The following is a 24,141-nucleotide window of genomic DNA, read 5'->3' on the forward strand; positions in this document are numbered from 1 at the left end:
TTACCACAGAATTTTAGAGTCTACAATTTAGATCAATTGAACATTGTTTTTTTTCGAAATAATAGATACAGTTTAGTATAGCAAATAGAAATTCAATAATAACACATGTTGACGTATACGTGGTAAATTAGAGCGATGAATATAACTAATAAGATTACTTAAATACGATAATACTATTTATTATTTTCATATAAAATGTATTCTTATATATACGTTTAATAATATTGTTTTACGATGTTTTTAATATTTCTGTAATATTAATATTACATTATAATAATATTGCCTTTTGTACACGGCACGCAAGTTTGGATTGAAATATATATTATATAGTTACATTAAAAATCGTACGATTTGATGTATGCGTGTATCATTACTATATCATACTGACTTTAAGTAATGGTTTTATACTTACATGGCTACATTAATCATTAATTAATATTCAATAATTTACGAATATATATATATATATATACATAAACACTGAGACAACAACATAACATTTTCAATGATTAATAACTAATAAGTAATAACTATAGTAATAATAAACACGTATCGGTATATTTTCTCTGTTCTCATATACCTATAAGTATAATATATATTGACCTCAATGTGTTATCGGAAATTAAACATGTATATTATTTATATATACGTAATCACATTGATAATTAACCTATAAACGTAACCTAACCGCGTTATTAATTTCATTGATGTTTAAACATGCAACTACATTATAAGTGTTAAATTCGTGAATGGTGTTGCAGGTTATCAATGTGATGAAATTTTCAAAATACTTATTACTTAATTGTCATAGGCGGTTTGTATGTTGTTTTTTTATTAAAGAGAAGAAAAGTGAATTTATGTCTATAACGAACAAAATATATTTAATTTAAATAAAACTAATAAGTTTTCAAACACTGGTGTATGCATATCTGAAGTCATGATAACAATTTAACTTAGTTACGTTATAAAAATAAAAATAAAATAATTTCCAACAAGTATACAATAAACACATATAATACAGGTATACGAAAACCATGAGATATCAAAAATTGGCCGAACCACGAATACCCAAATTCGTATAGTTTAATAGATATAGATACGATAATCCAACAACACTATCAGCGGATAACAATTTCGTACAAATACGTTGAAAATAACGACTACCAAATTTGGTAATCGAATAATGTGTATAGAGCTGTAAGTTTTAATACGAGACCAATATATAATATTGAAAACCTATAAAACAAGCCTCGGATAAAGGTAGATATTATCATTATACATTATTACGGGTATGGTAAAATTATTTATTTATTTATATTATATTATATATTACATTCACAAAAAAATCGGTTAGTGTTTTCATTTATTATATAATAATTATAACTAATTAATACATTTTTCTTAGGTATTGTAAAATGTTTTGAGCACAATCGACCATTAAATATTTAGAGCGCAATTGTATCTAAAAAAGTAATTTTAGGCGCAATTGGCAAACTGCCATTATTACAGCATCGATTATAATAATACAATATAATATATGAGTATATTATTATGTATGAAATATTATAATTTGTAATGTGTATATATTTTATAGTGACTTAGATATAATAATTATCTAAGACGGGTAAGACATAACGACATTTTTTTGTGGGAGTGAGTTTTTGTATATAACCTAGTAATCTACCATATAGCTATACTATATATTATATATATAAATACATGACAATGAGCTCGCGCAACGTTAAACCAGGGTATACAATATTATCGGACCGCACCTCAATCCGTCGTCGTATCTGGACATTGTGTGTCTATAGTGCGTTTTTCACACGCAAGTAGGTAATTCATTAATTTTCTTTCTTCAAATGGTTTACGATAAGTGGTGTGTGAGTATGTAGTGTGTACATTGTACCTCAGTCCACAGTGTACAAATGTACGTCACGAAAAGAGGAGTGTCACTAGGTATATATATATATATACATGTTTTACATCATACACGGACACACAGTACAGACACGCATTAACTTTAAATTTATAATTCTTAAGTAAATATATTAAATTGGGAAGAAGAAAAAAAAATGAATTTTAACCATGTCATATACTAAATTGCAAAAAAGTATACTAACACAAAGTCACAACAGATCATAGAGAAAAACACCAAGACAACCGCCTTTATAGATAGGAATTTATATTTATAATCGGAATTTCGTCACACCATACACAAATTACATATATTTGAAAACGGTTCGATTGAAAATCGCAGTAAATCGGATAGCGTATTATACGAATGCAAATAATACGAACAGCGTCACAGCAACGACTGTTGTCGTAAAAGTTGGTTCATAACTCACCTTGTAGAACTGATTCGTATTTAACTTGAATGTAACGTTTTACCCACATTATGTTACCTTACAAAACACGACTTATGGCACAGTGAATTGTGAGGGTATCTTTAAGCCAAGTTTCCACTATTAAGTTTTGTGTTATATTCTCTATACCAGATACGTAGGTAACAGAATGTTTGTGACACGTATTCTATAAGTTATTAAACTACCTGTCTACCTATCAATCTATCATACTACATATTCAACACTCTACACTATATATACCATTGGAAAATATCGCGGTTAACCACTCGTTATTATATGGTATACTATGATAAAGCTGGTTGCAGCAGCCGAGTTGCTTACCACGGTCAAAGTTACACAGAGCTACACGGGTTTATAGAATCTCACTGTGAAATTCGCGTTCTGAAAGTTGTCGCCACCAAAACATTATCAGAAAAACCGCTGAGGTTCTAAATTAACGCGGTTTGACCGAAGTGGCGAAGTAAGCACGGCCGAGGAAACAACCAACTACTACTTTATTGCTTACGGTATATTCTGGGTAACCGCAATATATTTTTTTTCGGTCTTATTAAATGGTCATTGCGGTCCGACTCTCAACCAAACTGTTTTCGCGTATTTTCTTTCGTTTTTAGCATCCACGCGATCGAGTAAGTACCATTTTATTATAAAGTGACGCGCAGTGAGACGAAATCCCGGATATTTTCTATCTATAACTAACCGTTTTTGCATTATCATACACGAGTGTGTATTATAATAGTGTAGTGCAGTGGTGAAATGAGTCTTGATAACCTCGGGCTCGACGAACACGTATACTGCCCGTTTCCAGAGGATTACACCACAGATCAAGGTAGGATGCACAAAGTCACCTATATTATTCAAGGGTTCCTTGAACAAATAGACAGTTTCATTCGCCTTTGCAACTGTATACAATTTTATTTAGAAATATTAGAATTTATTACAACTATATATTACACTGCGGAAATCCAGAAAACCTTGGGTATAATGATTAGGTAACGCGTTGCATGGTAATTTGTTTAGTTTTAGTATAACACTATAATATACAATACATACATTAAGTATTATTAGTTATTACATATATTATATTAATTTTTATAAGCTAATATAATATATATTATATAGCTAAAATATAAATTATAATTCAAAATTATGACTAATGAGTATAGTAATATACAACTAAAAATTTCCAAAATAGTATAAAATATGCTCTCAGCCGACAACATTTTATACACTGATGGTTCAAAATATTATCATTTTTATGCTCAAGAGTTCGATTATAATGAGTGAAGTCTTGCATAGTATAGATTGGTCTAAGTAGGTCTCTAAAATTGATCTAAATATGTTTTTTTTTTGTTATAAGGTCCAATTAATCTCACTCTGTATATTGTAAGGGTTAAATTACAAATTTATATAGACATATTAGATATGCGCGTTATCATATCACATTTTACCAGAATCCTCAAAATTACGAAAAATGAAATGAATTTATACAGGCACCTATTTAGTTTTTACAGCATAAATTATACATATTATATTACCTATATAATATACCTACCGACCTACCTACTTACAGTAGACAACACCGCGATGTAATATTGTAAACATACAGCTTCTGCAGCAGTAGCTCTTGGCGCACGCAGTATCTCACGTAGGTATACTATACGGTCTTTGTGTGTTGTGTACGTGCAATAATTTTCGCCACTCTGTCCGAATATAACACAGTGTACAAACGTATAAATAAAATCTATGTATTATACTATACTCACTATACGCAGTACAAACATAATACCTATACACGTCGCGCTCGGTTATGACGGTGGTCGGTTTACAAAAATGTATTCCACTTATTAATATACGACGCTCTTGTAGACGTATATAATCGCGGTGGTCGTCACCACCCTTAAAAATAAAAACAACATCTGTTGGACATATGGTCGAGGCGTTATTATTATATTATTACACACATATCCAAGCAGGCATGAACGCATACGCGCGTGTGTGCGTTTTCTGCAAATTTGTATCATGACAGCGTTTTGCACTCAGTCGCACGTGGTCCAAAAACAGACTTGAAATAAGCATATTGGGCGATCGGAATACGAATATCAAATATTACATAAGTACCTCATATTTCTCAATTTTTAAAAACTAGAATTTTGGAAAAAAGATAAAATACAAACACAAATAATAGTGAAATATTATTTGTTGTATCACTTTAATACTTATTATACATTTATACTCGTACTTTTAGCTTGAAGTATAAATAAATATGCGTAATTAAAGCTCTTCTATACTTATATTATGATATTATAATTGATTATTTAAGAGGGGAATGATATTTTTAAAGATAATTAAATATTACGATGAAAATATACCTACCTATTACAAAAATGAATAAAAGAGGAATCATATACCACTTCTACTTCGAACGACTTTGACCGCTAATTAGTAATTACAAAGTTATAATATAGCTATTCTTTCGAAAATTGTCGTAAATCATATTTGTACATGTATTTGTGTTGGACTAATTTGGATTAAAACACGAACCCAAATCTTTGGGTTGAATTTAATATAATATCGTGTTTTTTATACTTTATACTTAAAAATTTAATAGGACGCCATTTGAGTATCAGTAGTATATATATAATAACTACTAGTGTTTAGCGGTAATAAAGAGAAAAAACGATTTTTCTGTTTATTTTTTTTCACTACCGAAGGATCGTCGCGTTGGGCCGCACCCGACTTCCCTCACTACTAATACGTCAAAAGAGACATTTTTAGTTTTTTATATTATTATTATTAGTTATTCACGCAGCTTATTTTATTGATATAAGTAATCTGCAAATCCTACCTTACTGCTATACCGTCGACGCGGTCGTATTAACGACGTTTTAATTTTCAGTTTATTTCGTCTTATTTATACGTAGTGTTTGCAGATAAAATTAAATATAGCAAATTTTTCTAAATAAATAATAGTTGAAACATTTTCTTCTTATTTTTATATATCTTATTATTATTTTTTTGAAACAACCTTCTCTTGATGACTTCTAAGAAATAAAAGTCCATCATTTTTTTCTTTGCTTATTTATTATTTTAATAATATATAATGGCTTATATTATAGCATTATACCATATTATATTTATATTCACACAGCACATTTTATTATTATTAAATGTATAAATAAACAAGTATAAAAAGAGAAAAATTTTAGTTTAAACAAGTGTCTCAATATACAATATTTAATAAAACAAAAGTTAAACACTTCAAGTTTTTTTATAACGATGAATTATTATTTATTGACTATAATGTGTATGACTTTAGCTGATTATATTATTTTTAAACAAGGTGTTTTGCATTAATAAACTAATAACTATTGATAATGTACTTAACATTCTTAGATATGATATTGAATAAAATAATACATACCTACCTTTTATAACCTATTCTATGTTTAATACCTAAGTATAATAAAATAATAATTCATAGCATATAAGTATTAGGTGGGTATAAACGTATCCATATAATATATTAACTGTATAATATCTATTTTGCATACTAAAACAAATGTTAAATAAATAAAAAAAAAAAATTGTATACATTATAATTATACCATAATATACTTTAGTATATAATACACAAACAAAAAATTGTTGACATTTCGACGTAAGCCCAAGATATATCTTATATTATAAAACTTCAATTTTAATATTACTGTAAATCTGCGGTGCAAAATATATTATCAGTATCAGAACTTATCAAATAATAAACGATATTATATTATAGGTCATAAATGTATCTATTAATGAAATTAAACAAATTCTTATATTTATTTAAAAGACAAACCAAAACCCAAAATTGTATTAAAACAAATGATGAAAATTATAAGTTAATTAAAATAATATAGGTGTATGTTAGAGTTTTAAGCAAGTAGGATTTGAATTAGATGAATATTTTCATTTTGTTTATAGAAATTCTACCATGAAAAAAAACAATTAAAAAAAAAAAAATTTTACGAAATAATTGGTTCAGGCGTGATCTATATTTTTTTGGTTCGATCATTATGATAATTATATTTAAAGATTTTTTTTTAAAAAGTAATAATAATAACGTTTAATATAATATTTTCTGCACATAATATAATGATTCTTGGAAATACGAGTATCTATAGATATGTATACATTTTATATAATATATTACATTATACTATAACTCAAAAATATTAAATGAACCACAATAACAAAATCATAATTTATGAGATATATCTTTATGTACATTTTAATTTTTTTATATGAATTATAGAAGTTACATGGACTTCAATTACTACATTGACTTCATGTTATTATTAGTGTGTACATAAAAGTTGTAAAATTAACTGATAAAACTTACTTTTATAGTTTTATCTTGCATTAATCCAACAAAAATACGTATGATGTATGTTATATACATTTAAACTGAACAAATAAGAAATTCGGTTGAATATAAATCACTCAAAAGTCAGAAACTTCGCATTAACATATTTTCAAACATACCAACATTAGAGATAAAAAGTTTATACAGTTATAAAAGACAAATTTTGCACTTTTTACACAACTTGATTATAAGTATCTATCTACAAAGTAAAACTTATTCTGGGAACTAAAAATAATAATTTTAAATAATTAATTGCTTGTTTACCTAAAACAAAATGTATTATTCATTGCATTTTTGGAAAATTCATACATATTTATAAAATCTACACTTAATGTTGTAGAAAAATATTCTAAAGATTTAGTTTTAACGAGTAAATATTAGACTTGCATTAAATGTATAAAGCTTAATAGATGTAAAACGTAATTTTTAAAAATCAAATAAGTACCTAATTGTGTAAGTGTCCGTTTTTCTTTTGTATAACTTTCGAATTGAACTCAAATAATATGTAACTTTTATACAAGATTTATATGTAATTCTAAACTACTATATTTAATGTGCTTTCTTTACTAATACTTCTATAATACCACTTTAGAATGTTGGTGAAGACAATGCGATAAAATACCTTATTTGGCACAAAAACTTGGCAAGTGTTTTATTTATTGCTTTCATATTGGTGAAATTTAATCTAAAACATTCAATATAATGACTTAGGAATTTTAAACCGATTATAATTGCTTGAAAGTTCATATTAATTTGTTTCTTATCGAGTAATTTGTGAGAATATTATTTTGTCACTCGTGAGATTTTAGATAATGTGAAATACTTTTATAGACAGTTTGATTCAATTCCCAAACAAACGATAATTAAACTTTGAAGATAAATAGAATTTTACAAATTGTATTGTCAATAATAAATCTATGTTTAAAGACATTAATTGAAGAACTAAGTTATTATGAACAAGGTTATGAAGTTACTTACATTTTCAATGAAAAAAGTATGTATCGTCATTCGTCACGCCTTAGGTCAAATAAAGAATTAGAAATTTCAAGTATTATTTGTTGAACCAAAAAAATACAAGAATATACTTTTGAATACCTACTTTTTCTTTAATTAGTTAAGTTTATTAATTTTCAATAATTATATTTGCAATTCGTACTTGCCAAAATTCAATAACTAAACAATTATAGATATGAATCATGATAAAAAATATTTTTTAAGTTAATTTTTTACATTCCATTTTAATTCATGGTTTTACTCATTTTTATTTGTGGTAAAGTAAATTTAAATTATCATGAAAATAATAGGCTTTATTTTATATAAATCAAACCATAATAAAATACGATAAATTATTAAATTGATAAATAACTATGAACAGACAATTTAGAGTTTGTTTATTTGATTTTAATATGAACATCTTTATGAGTAATAAAATTAATTAACGATTAAACTCGTTCCATATATATAGGTACCTATAGATATCAATTTGTGTATTAAAATTTGAAAATTGTAGATCACAATTATCTTTAGCTAAGTGTAAATTACCGTGGTGTACTGGTGTCAATACTTATGTTTAAATATATTGCTCTATGTAAATGCTCTTATAAAAATAAGGTGTTATTTTACCAGTTACATAATACTTCACAATTAAGCAAAAACAATTATATTTTGTTTAATCAGTTAATTATTTAATTAACATGTTTATATTGCTTATATACCTGAGCAAACATAAAATGTACAATTGCAATTAAAATAATCTTATTTACTTTTAGGTACTTATTATTAATTGTTTGTTGAAACGTAATCATTAATATATTTGTGGTTACCTAGAATAAACAATTAAAAAAATATATCTACAAAATGTATTGTTTTATTTATATTGTTAGTAATTCATATTATTAAATCATGCTTTAACGATTCTGATTTCAAAAAAAAATTAATCGGTTTTTAATACTTGTATTAGGCATGTAGACTAAATAATAATAAATTGTACGAAGTTTTAAAATCTCAAACGTTTTGTTACGTACACGCGTCCTAAGTCGTTATTGTTTCATTTTCAAAAGAGCGGGATAATTTTCAGACACGGAAACAACGTAGGTAAGAAAATATTATTTTCTCGTAAATATTATCCATGGCGTATATTATTATACACGCGTGTAATGTATACCGTATACGCATGTCGCATATAATCCCTCCCCTTCCACGAGTACGGGCGTATATATAAGGTCAAGGACGGGTGCGAGTCTATACGAATTCTGTGATTTGGTCGAGTTGCAATAACAATGGCAATAATTTTGTACGTTCATGTATCATACATGTACCTACCTATAGTGTATATACAGTGTACACGTTTAAAAATATTATATATATTATACAGCTTTAACCACGTTAGAAATCGGGTTATGGGGATTTTCTGTCTTTATCTAACACACGTGATTCATAGGAATTTAGACGTGTTTTCATTCCAACGTACCGATTGATCTTGTGAAGCAATAAGAAGAATTATAAGAACAGATTTTAATTTTTCATCAAGTCTACTTGAGATCAAAAAAATGAGATATTCTATTTTTTAATATGATTTTGTTAGGATTTAAGGGGATAAAATCAAAAATATAGGAAAATCAATCACATGTAGACTTGTTGAAAAATTCAAATTTGTTTTTAGAATTTTTATCGGTTCACTAGAAAAATTGATACGCAGGAATGAGCATGTCTAAATTTCTATATTTCAAGTGTGTTAGATAGATAGAAAATTACCGCTTCTAATCCCCTTGAATAGAACCATAATAATAATATTATCCATATTGCAACGAGTCAACCCGTGGATATAGGTATGCTAACGATGCTAACAAACAAACGATATGGATATATGTGCCTATACTTACTGTAATACTCGCGTAGTTTTTATAAATTATAAAATATGAGATCTGCAGGGAAAACGAATGTATCGTTATTATAATTGAGAATTATTTATAAGTTTAGACGTATAATATGCATAATTTAAAAATATTATAACATAATACTCATTGCTAATTTGTCGCACGAGCGTGCGTGGGGGACTATGGTCCCATGAACAAATATAGACGAAGCGACGGCGCTCGGAGGAGACGGCGGTGGTGGAAAGAAAAAAACCGTCTGGTACAGATCAATCATACACGTGCATTAATGATGTTAAATTGTTAAGGAATTTATTAAAATAGTTTAAGCTACGTTCGTATACTTCACGTAATAATAATATTATAATAATAGTACGTCGGATCCCACGATACGCGTCGTCACTACTTCACTAGGAACTTTTGCGAAGGCCGACATCGTCACCGCGCTCCGCGGTCCACGACGACGCAAGACGTCATAATTATATCGAAAAACCTAACGTCCTTGGACCTATCGTCGGACGATTGTGTGGTGCATGCGATGAATAATATACTCTGCGAGCGGCTGCTGAGGCCAATATATAGAGTGAATAGCAGCACCAGTAGATACAAAAGACAATAGTGGTCGGTTTTTTTTCGTCCTGTTGTTGAAATAAAAAAAAGGTAATAATAACACGAAAAAATAATAATAATAAAATCGTAGCGTTGGCACACACGATATAATTTGTGGCTGCAACGATTTCAAGGTCACTGGACGACCGACCGACCCACCGACCGGCAGCAGCACACTAATTAGACTCTTTGCGGGGATTTCTCGAGGGGATCGGTTGTACCATATATATATAATGTAATATGTTATATATGTAGTACCTATATGTACTTAAACCTCCTCGTTGGCCGGCTCGCTCATTTCCACGCGGTCGTCGCCGCGTGCGGTTGGGTCGCTGGTAATGTGTGTATAACGCGGTAAGTTGATTCCTATAACCGGGTAGGGGGATACATTAAAGAGGACGTGCAGCGCGCAGCCCGCGGGAGTCGAGCCGCCACATCTGCATTCCACGCGGACGGGTTGTCCGGAAATTAAAATCATATTTTACGATACACACGATGCCGCGCGTTATAGTGGTAATGGTAGTAGTATTAGTGGTAATAATAATAATAATAATAATAATATATATACATATCATTATGATATTATGTGCGCGCGCGTTGCCCGCAGTGTAAGTACAAACGACGATTTTCGATATGCCGTTTATAATTATATTACTCTTCATACTTGCGAGGATACATATATTTTGTCCAATTGGTTCCCAAAATCTTATGGAAAAAAAAAATAAAAAAATAATAATAATCGTGACGCCCGCGCAGCGAGAGAGTATAGGTACATATAATATATACAATATAATATAATATATAAATATATAGTATATATAGTAATATAATATACGCGTGTACACATAAAGATACTAGCACGCACGCACGCACAGACGAACGCACGCACACGCATACAACAGGTTCTATGACCTGTGTGTAAGGTTTTTTTTACTCGCCAATATATATGTATATATATATATATATGCCACCGAGATCGTAATATTATTATTTTGTTGTTGTCTTTGCTTTCATCGTCGCGAAATCAGACGTTTGTATGTAGCGGTGTACAGCATATATTAATTATAATGTGTATAAAATTAATATTGTCATCAACTATATACCTGCAGTAGCATGACATTTTGGCCAGAGTGACAATTTCAGCTGGTTACACGTTGTAGGCTCATGTTTAGCAGGCCGTAGTAAATCAGAGATAAAAATGTTTTTCTCAAGATATACGGAATTACTGTAAAATTAGTTATTAATTATTATTTAGAAGTATAAGGTGGACGTTAGCATTTTCCGTCAAGCAGAATTGAATACATTCGAATTACGCCTTAAAAGATAAGATTCCTTAAAAAAAAAAAATTTAAAAATAAAAAGAGGCTAGGTTAAGTTAGGTATCAATAACGGGCTGTGGAGCCTACCGTTCATCTGATTCTTTGAAGTCCAGAGGTCGCTTTACCCTATTATCTTTTTCTTAAATATATTAGGATAGTTACACCACTGCTCTATTATACCTAAACATTGTGTACGTCGTTATACCTTATAATATAATTTATTTGTAGCTATATCGCGGCACAATTGATTAAATAAAAACGTGTCATGTTATTACATCACGTACGTGTGTTTGATTAATACTTTTAAAATTTAGTTTAACTTGTATAAGCAAAGATTTTCAAGGGTACTTATGCTCAAAGCTGAAAGTGCAACGCCGTTTTTGGTCGACATTATATTGTATAATATAAACAAAATGTAATATATCGTAATAACTCAACAACACTTAACTTAAATTATAATTTTCCCCGCAAGATGCAGTGATATATATGTATAATATACTATATAGTATATATAAACAGTATACACACACACAGATATATTATATAGTTTCCATTTCGCGCGCTCGTCCATCAACGCCATTATTTACATGCGCGTCGATCGTATGTATAATTATATAGCAATATATATCGGATCAGAATGTATTATAATTATATTATCGGAAGCATACCATCAGTAACAAAAAGTTCAAGGGGAACGAAACAACATTTGTTAGTTGTTGATAGAATTTCAAGTCTACGAGAGATATAATATAATATTGTATGGCAACTTATTTAAGAATATTAAGTCCGATATGTTTTACTTATTTTATAATACGACTGTATTGTTTGATTTTTCAAATTATACACATTTTATTTTTTGATATCCTGAGAAGTCTTCCAAATAGAGAATTAGACAAGACTTTCATAGTTTCATTTACGTGATAAAACCACCTAATACTTTACAACCGATCATAAATGTATTTTTATACGTGTGCAAAAGAAATGGTAATAAAATACCAATAAGTTAGTGTATAGATATTGCATGTATAATATTATGATAAATAAACTCCTATATATTTTTATTTTACGTACAAACTGCGATCGCTTTACAAGTAACCGTACGTACAATACAGATAAACATAAGATATTATATATAGGTTACATCCCTCGTAAATAACAGTTTGGTTTTCTCTGAGAGATAGAGTCCTAAAATGTTTTCCTTGTTTAGATAACACTTTAACTATATGATAGTATGATACCTATAAGTAATAACATATGGAACAATAATAATAATAGTATACAAACATGAGTAAATATTGTATATACTCGGACCATGTCTCCGAAATCCGACCTACGTTAGATACGAAGTCACCCCCTCCCCTCCCCACAAAGAGTCTATTTTATCTAAATAATATTATAATACAATATATCGTCATCGGGATTCATGACCGGCGGTATCTATGAAATAACGGTTGCGTTACTATCGATGTATCATTATTATAGATATTCACTTGGAAATGATTAAAACAACAATGATTATTGTACATAATATTATATAGTATTAATAATGATCGCATCGATAATGAATAATAATTTTTAATAAGAATACTAGAGGACTTCTATATTGGTCAGTTTTGGTCGATTTAATTATTTAAATTATGTGGATCACCAGCGCGACGTGCATATACCTACATCAGAAGAGGTTCCCAACCTTTTTTGACTCACGGCACCCTTAATCATTTTCTAAAAATCCGGAGGCACCCTATGCCCTATTGCCTATAGACTAAAAATATATTTCACATAATTTCGATGCACCCTGGATGAGAATCTCTGACCTACATTATGATCAAATTTATGACATCACACACACACACACACACAAACATGAATATTATTTTAACAGTCGGTATCTCAAAATGTATTTAAGTTTTTGAAAAACTGACTTAAAATCCCAACAGTTGTAATTTAAGTAAATGCATTATTAAAGGAAAAAGGAGGTAATCATGTTTAGTGAATCACCTCATATAACATGTATACCTACTTAATGTAAAAAACGCCGCGTGTGCTAATATAATTACATTATATACACCGCGTTGCATTTACATATAAGTATGGAAATTTCAATTCCATAATACATAAAGTCGTCAACAAAATAATATATAATAGTATGATGCGGATGCCTGGGTATATAATACTCTATAGCAAGTTTCACAAGTTATTTTGCACAGACCTTATAATATTCTCAATCTGGATACAGATTCATACCAAGATAAAAAAAATAAGCTCTCGGTAGGTATCAATGATTTGGTTTCTGTTTATTAATAGTTAATATAAATATAAGTTTATATTAATATGTAAATATATCAGAGTGGGTATATATTATGTACATCATGCTCTCAAAACTATGATATTATTATATAATATACAAAATATAAAGTTTTACGATGAATACGATGGATCACTTGTCAATCGTCGTTACGGTACCTACTATGATGCGTAGAGTGGACCAGTAGTTTCGTTTACATTGCATAGTCGTATTAATAACTAAAACGAGTTTTAGACGTGCAAATTCTGATTGTGTCGTCAAACCCGCGCCAGGCGAAAACCAAACATTAAGAATTTTATCTTAATCCGGAAACGAACGTTATATTCTTATTACGTCGTGTTTATATTTGGTATAATATAAATTGAACGAGGATAGTGTTAATACATTAGACTACGTAAAATATCAAACACGGAATGCGCTGAATATTTTATTTGGATGTATAAAAATAAATGTAGATATAAATTATATGATTAAAAATTGTTCGATGTTGACTACTTTTTTTATTAAATAACACAATATGATCTTAAATGTACGAAAATTAAAGTACCCTATGATAACCTAATTTTTTCGTTATAATACATGTTCTGCTATTTGAAAAATTATATTAATCAAAACATAAATTAAAAATATGGTTAAAAAAATATAAATATTAATCTTTACTTTAGCTAATACCTATAATTTTATTTGAGCTTTAATTGAATATCACTGTATGAGATTTATAATTATATATTTAATAAGTAAAAAACCATGGTTGTTACGATGTAATAATTTCTGAAAAATAATTAAGTCTATGTGATTTTTTTATTAATGATATTATTTATAGTTTTATAACATAACTATAATTAAAATAATCAAAATATTAAAAATAATATAAGATACCCACAACACATGTATAATATAATAATAAACGTTCATACTAATAATATAAGTAATAAAAAAAAAAATAATTGTTTTTAGCCATAATTTATAACAAATAATTGAACATGTGTCATGAGTGCATTTAATGTTAATAAAAATATTCAATTTTAGAAAATTACTTATACACATTTGAAAATAACGGAACCTACTTACGTTTTTAGGAAAATTACGTATTATTAACATAAAAAAAAGGGTGGGCAAGTGGGTATCGCTCTGCTGTACCAATAGTAGAGATGAGAGATGGAGAGGAGTAGGTTACTTAATGGATGTGTTAAATTTGAATGCAATGACAGGTATCATTTTATACGAAATACGATTCTGAATGGAGATGATTTGTCAGTCTAGGATAATTAGTAGGATATTATTAAATTATAAGCTATATTTAAAATATTTAAATTGTAATATATCGTTATTTTACGCGATTTCGTAAAAAAATTAAATTTCATACGCTCATACAATTTTTTCTATATTGACTAGAATTTTTTTTACAGTTATTTGAAGAAAAAGTTATGGAAAACCTTGTGTTGGGTTTTTTAACCTTAGGTATGAATCACAAAAATGTTATGAATTTTCAACTTCAAAATTCCTTGCAACTTTTCGAGATTTTGACATATTTCGTAAATATTTGAACTTTAAATGCTTATAAACAAAAATTGTGACTAACGAATTTTGATTTTTTTACTACGAAATGTACAACTTATAACACCCTTGTATTAAATTTTAAAGATTTTTTGGAAAGCCAATTTTTTTTATCGGTATTTTAAGAAAAAAAAAATTAGAAAAGCCGAAAATTTTAATTGTCTGCAAATAGCTTAAAAAAAGTCAAATTATTTTGAAAGTTTAATCGTAAAAATAGAGAACACGAATACAAATAACTGGTGAAAATTTCATGTATTTACAATGATGTTTTTTCTGAACTGGACCACATAATTATTAAATAAATGTATAATATATATTATGATGCCATGATAGGTTTTGAGAAAGTATTTTTCGAGGTATTAACAATGCACACGAAGTGCCAATAATTGTAATTTAATTTATAAGATATACAAAGTGATTTAATTCTTTTAAAAACATTGGAAAATATATTAGTCAAAACAAGAAATTATTAGAAATTACGGGACAATCATTTTTATTTTAAATTTTTGTCATGCTTATTAAATAACAGAAAATATGAAGACTAGTAAATTTATGTTACAATTTACCTAATAGTATAAATTCAGACTATTGTACATTCTTTGAGATTTATTTAAACGCGAAATCGAAAAAATATGGTTCAACAAATAATTATATCAGGTATTTGTTTTTGAAATACCATAAAAATATATATAATCAAAATAATTTTTTTGTAAGCAAAACCTTCGTTAAAAAACCCAAAAGTATATTATATAGGTACATAATGTTATTCAGTTGACTATATAATATGGTAATATAATAATATTTTATAAATCGAGCATGACGTTCATCTAAATCAATGCGATGCACCTATAAACATATATTTCTGGTTAATACTTTTCAATTAGGTACCATTTTATCTCGCATTTTACGGTACTTAAAATTCATGTTTTCAATTGAATTGTGTTTGTATATTTTTGTTATTTTATAATTGAAATGATATATTATATATATTATAATATGAAAACGATATAACAAACGACAAACTCGTGTTTATTGCTAAATATAAATATATTATTACTGATGACAGTGTAAGGGTTCCTATAACTTAAATTTTTGAGAACTTGAGAAACTTCTTTTTTATATTACTAGCTAACTAGTTGAATAACCCGGCTTCGCTCGTGTGTTAAATAATCGATTCGTATTTTATAATTTGTTTTTTTTTTATTATAGTTAAACTATTTAAAGACTAGCCATGTAATATATAATCATTTTTATAATTTAACTTATTTTAATTTATGATATTTATATCTGAAATGACAAATAAAATAAAATTGGAAATAATAAGAGTGATTTACTAGTAGGAGTATTTGGAACAATTTTGTGACAAAAAAATAATTTAATTAATTAAATGACGCTAAAAATCTATCTTTAAATATACCTCCCCCTTCATCAGACAAAAAAAAAATGAAAAATCGGGCGACGTATTGACACTCAAAAGAGACAACAAATATTAATAATATAACTTTGTACTATTATTTCTTATATTATTTTAAGTATATTCAATTGTTAAAGTAAATGAAGTCATCATTTCTCATAATTTAAAACTAAAAATAAAAACACTGTAAAACTTTACGTTATAATTTTTAATCACAAAAATAATGATTACATTTTTACCAAAGAATCAATAAAACAAGTTTTTTTTATCAAGAGTATCATAGTATTATAGTGTTTGAGAAGAATATAATATTATGTATACAATTTTCAAGCATTTCGCATTTGTATAATAATCTTATAATAAATTATTACAATATTATAATACTATGTATATTTAAATGATAATAAATAATAAATATTTATGTATATTTCATTATTTACGTTCATTAAAATTTAGGTACAATGTACGTTATTATTCAAAGAATTCTATATGAATTGGCCCTTTAAAATAAATGATTCATTTTATATACGTTTAATGTAAATTCAATGTAGTTGATGTTCCATACATTTTATGTTTCGCTTTGAATGATCAAATTATACACACACCTAACGTTGGCAAATATTTCTACAGTTATTTAATCAGTGGATTTTATTGTTCATTCATAATAAGTATCCGTATGGAAAATAAAAATTATTTAAATAATACGTTTTTATAGTATTTATTTTTTAGACGCGATGAATAATAGAGTTTATTGACATATTGATTTAATATTGAATCTTGAAAATTCTGAAGGTTGTAAAAAAATATAGAGAGTATATTAGGCATTATGAGAATATAATTTATCATAATTTTATAGTTATAGAAGAAACAGCTGATATTTAATAATTTTACGTTATCTCGGATACACATATTTTTCCGTAAATTATTGGTTATAACAAATTATATTATATGTATATTGTATATTAGACAGATTTAAACAAATATTTAATAATAATTATCCTTAAACTTTATAATTAATAATAAAAATACGTATACACGTGGTATTTTAATGAATACATTTTGTTTGTTTACTTTTATCTTTTTCACATACCTACCCATTGATTAAGTTTATAGCAAACATTCAAGGAAAAATTAAATTAAAAGAGAACCTCCCTATACTTGAATTAAACCTTTGTTTTATGGTTTTTATCTTTAAGTGTCCACACATAATTCATTAATATTCATAACTGAATATTTCATGAAAACTGTAGTGATTGAGGTTCATTAAATTTTGTTTTTAAGCTAATAGTGACAAAAAGTACTTTTGAAAATTAATCCTTTTTTAAATCATCAAAAGTTTTGTGTTTTCTTATTTTAAATAAGTGAACAATTGAATAACTATTTGTTTTTAAATGCTAGTATAATTCGTAAATGATTAAAAATTTTGGATTAAAATAAATCACCAAAGAGTATTAAAAATATACTAAACATTTTAATAAATACGCCAGTATTAAAAAAAAAATAAACTTTTTTTATATGAAGATAAATTATATACTACACAAATATAATAACCCTGTGATTAATGTCCAATGTTAGTGAGACATGAATCTATAACTGAACTTTCTTTGAATACAAAAATGATACAAGCAATTCATATTAAGAATGATATTATTTTGTAGCGAGTACCCGGTGGTCGCAGCGTTGGTGGACAAAGATTGTCGGCCAGAATATATATATATTGATTTATTAAGATTAATACAAATAAAACCTTTTCTTATAAGTTAATTTTCAATTAAAATCAATTGTTTAATTTTAATATGATCATTCAATCTTTCGAGCTAGGTTATAGAACAATGAATACCATATCTACAACATAATGTTTGAATAATACTTGCGTATATCAATTAATATTGTTCGCAGCTGGATTCGATCTATGTATTCGTATCTATTACAAAGTTTTAAAAAAAATAAATGTTATCGGTTGTTATTCTGTTTTGAATTATGTAATTATTGTTAACATCGGTGAAAATATAAAAAAAATACCATAAACAAAAAGTAATTTAAATTTGATTTTATATGTATGCATAATTATTTTCACGAAATATATGTGTACAAAGAATAGTTATTGTGTATACATTTTTGAAATTTTTTGAACTTGAAATTAAATGTACAAAGTTTGATGTATGTGAAGATTATTAATTAATATATAATATGTATTAATTAATGTTGTTCCGTCATTTTCAATACATCAGAAAGACGAAAAATATAAAATAGAATACCTATAGTGAACAATAGCAATTAAGTATATAACATATATTTAGTAGAATACTAAATATTAAATGTAATATTATATTTGAGATTTAAAGATTTTTAATTTTTATTGTAAATTATTCGAGGGAAAATAATTAAAGAAAAATATTTTTCTATAACTTTGTCAATCAAAAAACTAAAAACTATTTTAAAAATAAAAATTAGATGATATATTTTTGTATATGAACCCGAATTATGAATAAACAATATTTTAAGAGAAAAATTTGTTTCATCATACTTATATATTTCTCTTAAGATAAGTTGTACAGTTTTTATTACAGTAATAAAGTTAATTTATATTTGTTTTCTGCGTATACGTATAAACATAAGAATATAATTTTAAAATAGAGATATCAAAGTGCTTTAACAAAAACAAGTATATTTTATTTGTCATTTAGCAAGATTAAAGTTTTGCAAGCAACAATTTGTCATCAGCGTACACTAGGATTTTTTTGTTCTTAAAAAAGAACATTTCTAAGATTGAGTGAATTTAAAAACTTTAAGAGAGGTCGTTTAATGGCTAAACATTGTTATTTAAAAAAAAAAAAAAACATTCGTGTTCAAATAATTACATAAAATTAATGTTTATATATAAATGTATGAAATTTGGTATAGTTATTTTGGTAAATAAAATATCCCCGAAATATTAAATTTGAACATTACAAAATTTAATTTTTGATTTATTAAATTGTAATTTTTAAATTTAAATTACGATATTACCACAGTAAAATTAATCAACTAATTTTATATTAAACGCCCTTCGTGAAAAAACAACATACTATTACTTTTTCAATGATTCATTGAACTAATGATCAGCCGATAAAACCATGTAGTTTTTATTATTCGTCTAGTACCCAAGTAATGTGCATGTCTGATATGACAAAAGGGACTACTGTTTATATTGAAACAAAATTACTATTCAAGCTTTTACCGAACATGCGGTTAATGAGTAATGACCAACATTGGCGACATTTTGTTCCACGAAAGATATGTAGGATTTTTTGTCTTGTGACCCATTATACAAGCTTCATTATAACTTTTAATTCAGCAAACGATGTCTAAATTTCCTACAGAAACCATTAAGAGACTAATGGAATTCGCATATATATATACAGTATACATAAAAATACTAAATTTATATTTATAATGTTAATTATTATCGTTATAATATAAACATAGTTGTGTACTAATAATTTATTTCTAAAAACAAACAAATACTATATTCAATAATACAGATTTTGAATCAATATTATATACACTGTAGATAGCTATTAAAACAATCACGTGAAATTCGATATAGGGTAATTACTATTTTTGTTAGCTCTATACATTATCGATCTATATAGCTTTAAAAAACGGGGCACTTTAAACGACTACAAAATATGTCAGTCAAGCAAATAAATGCAATTTTAAAATTGTGAAAACTTTCACGTCCTACGAACGAAGAAAGTTTTACGGGAAATGCCAAGAGCGTGTTACGTTCAGATAAGGTTTTATTTTTGTGTGATGGACGACTAGACCGAAGTTTAACTCTGTTGTTTTTCTCTCCTTTCAAAATCAGCCGTCCACCAATCAGAATGCTGTCCAACTCCAGCAACGCAGCAATGCGGTTATAATGGTAAACTGGTTTTGTTTTCGTGGACGAATGACAAATGTATTTCTACATTGCATGGTGTAAGTAGGTACCCCTTTACAAAATGTCAACAATGTGACGAGAGTTTTAATACGGTATTATAACTTGGAAGTTAAATTAATTGATTTTTTGTTAAACAAGTCTAGGATCTGTGAATAAGGATATTAACTCGTAGAAGACCTTATAGGACATAGGTACTTATAAAACACAATATTGATGGTATCAATGCACCATACAGCAATTTAATGGTTTCAATAGTTCAATCAGTAGGTATAGGTATTTCCATTGATTATAAATACTATAGTATTTATATAGTATTACGATGACCGCAACTAGGTATATAAGACGTTGAAAAAAAAAACAACGATAAGGAAGGATTATGATTATTTTTAAACAATAGAAAGGCAGGGCTTGTACAATTGTTAATGGGCATCGTTTACCTGCAGCAATGCACAAGAAAATGTTTTTTATATAGGTAATAGATAGATACTTCAGCCCTTTTCATTGTTGTTTACAGTGGAATTTCGTTGTATCTTTTGTAGGGCAGAGTTCACGGGTATAATAACACAACAGTCGTGTAAACATTGTACAAATTTGACGTGACAAATGATAAATTGAATGAAAAAAGTTCTCGTTCTATGATATTCATTTAACACGTTCCAAGTTTATATGGTGGAATAAAATTGTTAAATAAAATACAAGGTATTTATTATAATTATGAATAATAATATTCAATCTACCTTACGATAATTTTTTTACTCTACACGCAGTAAAATGGCAAATTTCGATAACGCACATACCGTTATGCTAAAGTAGGTACTAGACATATATATATGTATTTGTTGATGTGTTCGGATGATGAAAATTCACGAGTAATTACATACGTCCACATCGCTGCAAATACCAAGGTATTCGAACCATGTTTCCGGTTAATTGTTTGTCTGATGGCAATATTCAGCAATAAAAAAAAAATAATAATAATCACCGAGCTAGTTTTTACAAATCTCATATGTTCGAACGTTGTGGAAACGATCGGCTTAAAGCAAGTTTACTTCTTTATTACTTATCCACTCAGTTCAAACTATTTGTTTCGTAATTTCAATGACAAATACTGTTGAAAAATAATTTAACAAATTAGATAATGTGTAATACAGAGATATAATATGATTAATGATTAAGTTGGTAAATATAATTTATTACGCGTATATTGCTTATAATTTTGTTGTGGTACGCTACCACTACCGCTAATTAATAATAATGTTAAAAAAAAATTCGTTAAAATCATCATAGCCAGTATTGTAAAATGTAGAGCTTTATATAGATAATTTCCAATTGTTTTTAATTAAAAAATATAATGGCTCTAGTTAAAAAGGAAAATTTTAAGTGAGACTTCAATAGTTTCTCTTCAATAGTATCAGTGTTTATAAAACCGTAATTTACTTATTTTTAAGCACAAGACGTATATCATATGGTAGCGCTATATTTTTTTTAAAATGTAGAATGAGCATGCTTATATTTTAGTTCAAGATAATTTATAATTAGAAGTATTTGATTAGTTAAAAGGTGTAAATTAATGGTTGTAAAAAATAGAGTTCAAAGTAGCGAAATATGAGCTTTTTACTTTGTTTTCGTTCTTGAAAAACACTACTAAAACTAAGTGATACATTACTATTACACTGCTAAAAAAGTAGTGCTAGTGCACCACTTCCAACCACTGAATACACTCATTTATAATATAAAATACAAAATAATAATATTATATAAACTGTTCTTTTCAAACGCTTCGTACCACGACCGGCTGTACTATACACTATAGTGTAAATCGTGTCCGAGAACACTTTCTACGAATACGTTTGTGCCGCAGTAACGGCCTAAAAAGTACAAATTATGTTCCTCGGCCGGTGGTGTAATGTGGTAGGTACATTACAAACGGTATGATGAAATCTCTAACATAATTGTAGGGTTGTTGATATAACATATAATTGTATCCGATAAGCAAATAGGACACGTGATGGTAATATCTCAACACATATACACACAAATACAATATTACGATAAATAAACCAAATTTCACAAATCGGGAAATACCGTGGCGGCGCCGGAGACTTTGACGGGCTGGACCACTCCGTAACGGTAAATGGTGAATGAACCGTATGTTTGGTACCTACATTTTACCTACATTAGCTGTTGAATGAATTTGTACAGTCGCATAGACCACCGAGTTCCATTATTTGAGTGTAAAAGTACTCTTTCGACGGATTACGTCTACGTTCTTAAACTTTAACTTATGATATTACGGTCATACCCAAATTTCTGCTGGAATGTTTACATACCTTCGAAACGGGATCTCGTCGGCCCCTTGTCGGCTTTCGCCAATTGTCCTCACTCTTCTATCAGCGAAACGGCGCGATTTACCGAATCCTGATGATCACGCGGCCCGAGAGACCGCGGTGGCGTGCCATAAAGGTACGGCGAGGATATTATAATTGTATAATATTTACTGTCGATCGAAACCGGCGCAGGATTGCGAACTGTGAAGTTAATAATAATCGATAAAAGCAATAATAATAATATTATTATTGTTTAGTTATAATCGGCGGGTGGGCGCGCGCGCGTAGCGAGCGAATACCTATTACCTACACACAACACACTAAACACTGTCACCAACTCGAACGGGCACGCAGATAAGCGAGAAAAAAAAAACAAATTTCCGCGTAAATAACAGTTACGTTTTTTTATGATAACAACTATAATATTATAATATATTTTATTAACATAATATTATGAAGTATATCGTGTGTTTATTATTATTCGGAAACGGCGGCACCCGATAACACGAGAGAGCGTAGTAGACGCGTGACGATACGCGCCACTAATATCAACGAACGGGAACGAACTGCCCGAGTGGCGGCTCCGGTGGCGGCCACGAATTACGATTTACGACACAAGACCACGCGCTCACGCACGCACACGCACCTGTTGATCATCTTGAATCGGTTGCATTCTTAACACTCCGCCGCCGTCGCCGCATTCCATTCGGTGGTAGCGGCAGCCGCGGCAATGGTGGTGGTCGTTATCAGTGTACGCCGCCGTGTCCCCACTCGCGACCAATGACGTAGAGTGCCGGGCCACGGAGTATACAAACGGTCACGACTTGGGTTTCTCGATCGCGCGGCGAAACACCAGCGCAACCGAAATGCTGTGTTCGTTAAGCATATTATTATTATTATTATTATTATTATTTTGCGAACGGTATCTCTGAGGTCCGCGGTCGAGATCACGGACGTCCGACGAAGCCGGCACAGGATAATATGCGCGTCATGTTTAGGTATCTATTGATCGCATGGTTGATCATGCATGGCTTAATGGTC

The 24,141-nt window shown here is 28.4% G+C and overlaps 1 protein-coding gene across 1 annotated transcript in view; it reads right to left on the bottom strand.

Annotated features, from left to right (window-relative positions):
* Nucleotides 1-23,697, bottom strand: part of LOC132920375 (spectrin beta chain, non-erythrocytic 5) — a 53,727-nt gene extending 30,030 nt beyond the window's left edge. Inside the window, 1 exon segment of the mRNA XM_060982722.1 lies at nt 23,104-23,697. The gene's annotated coding sequence lies outside the window, so the exon portion shown is untranslated.
* Between the last annotated feature and the right edge of the window lie 444 nt (nt 23,698-24,141).

This window comes from Rhopalosiphum padi, chromosome 2, assembly GCF_020882245.1.
Source record: "Rhopalosiphum padi isolate XX-2018 chromosome 2, ASM2088224v1, whole genome shotgun sequence".
NCBI classification, from domain to species: Eukaryota; Metazoa; Arthropoda; class Insecta; order Hemiptera; family Aphididae; genus Rhopalosiphum; species Rhopalosiphum padi.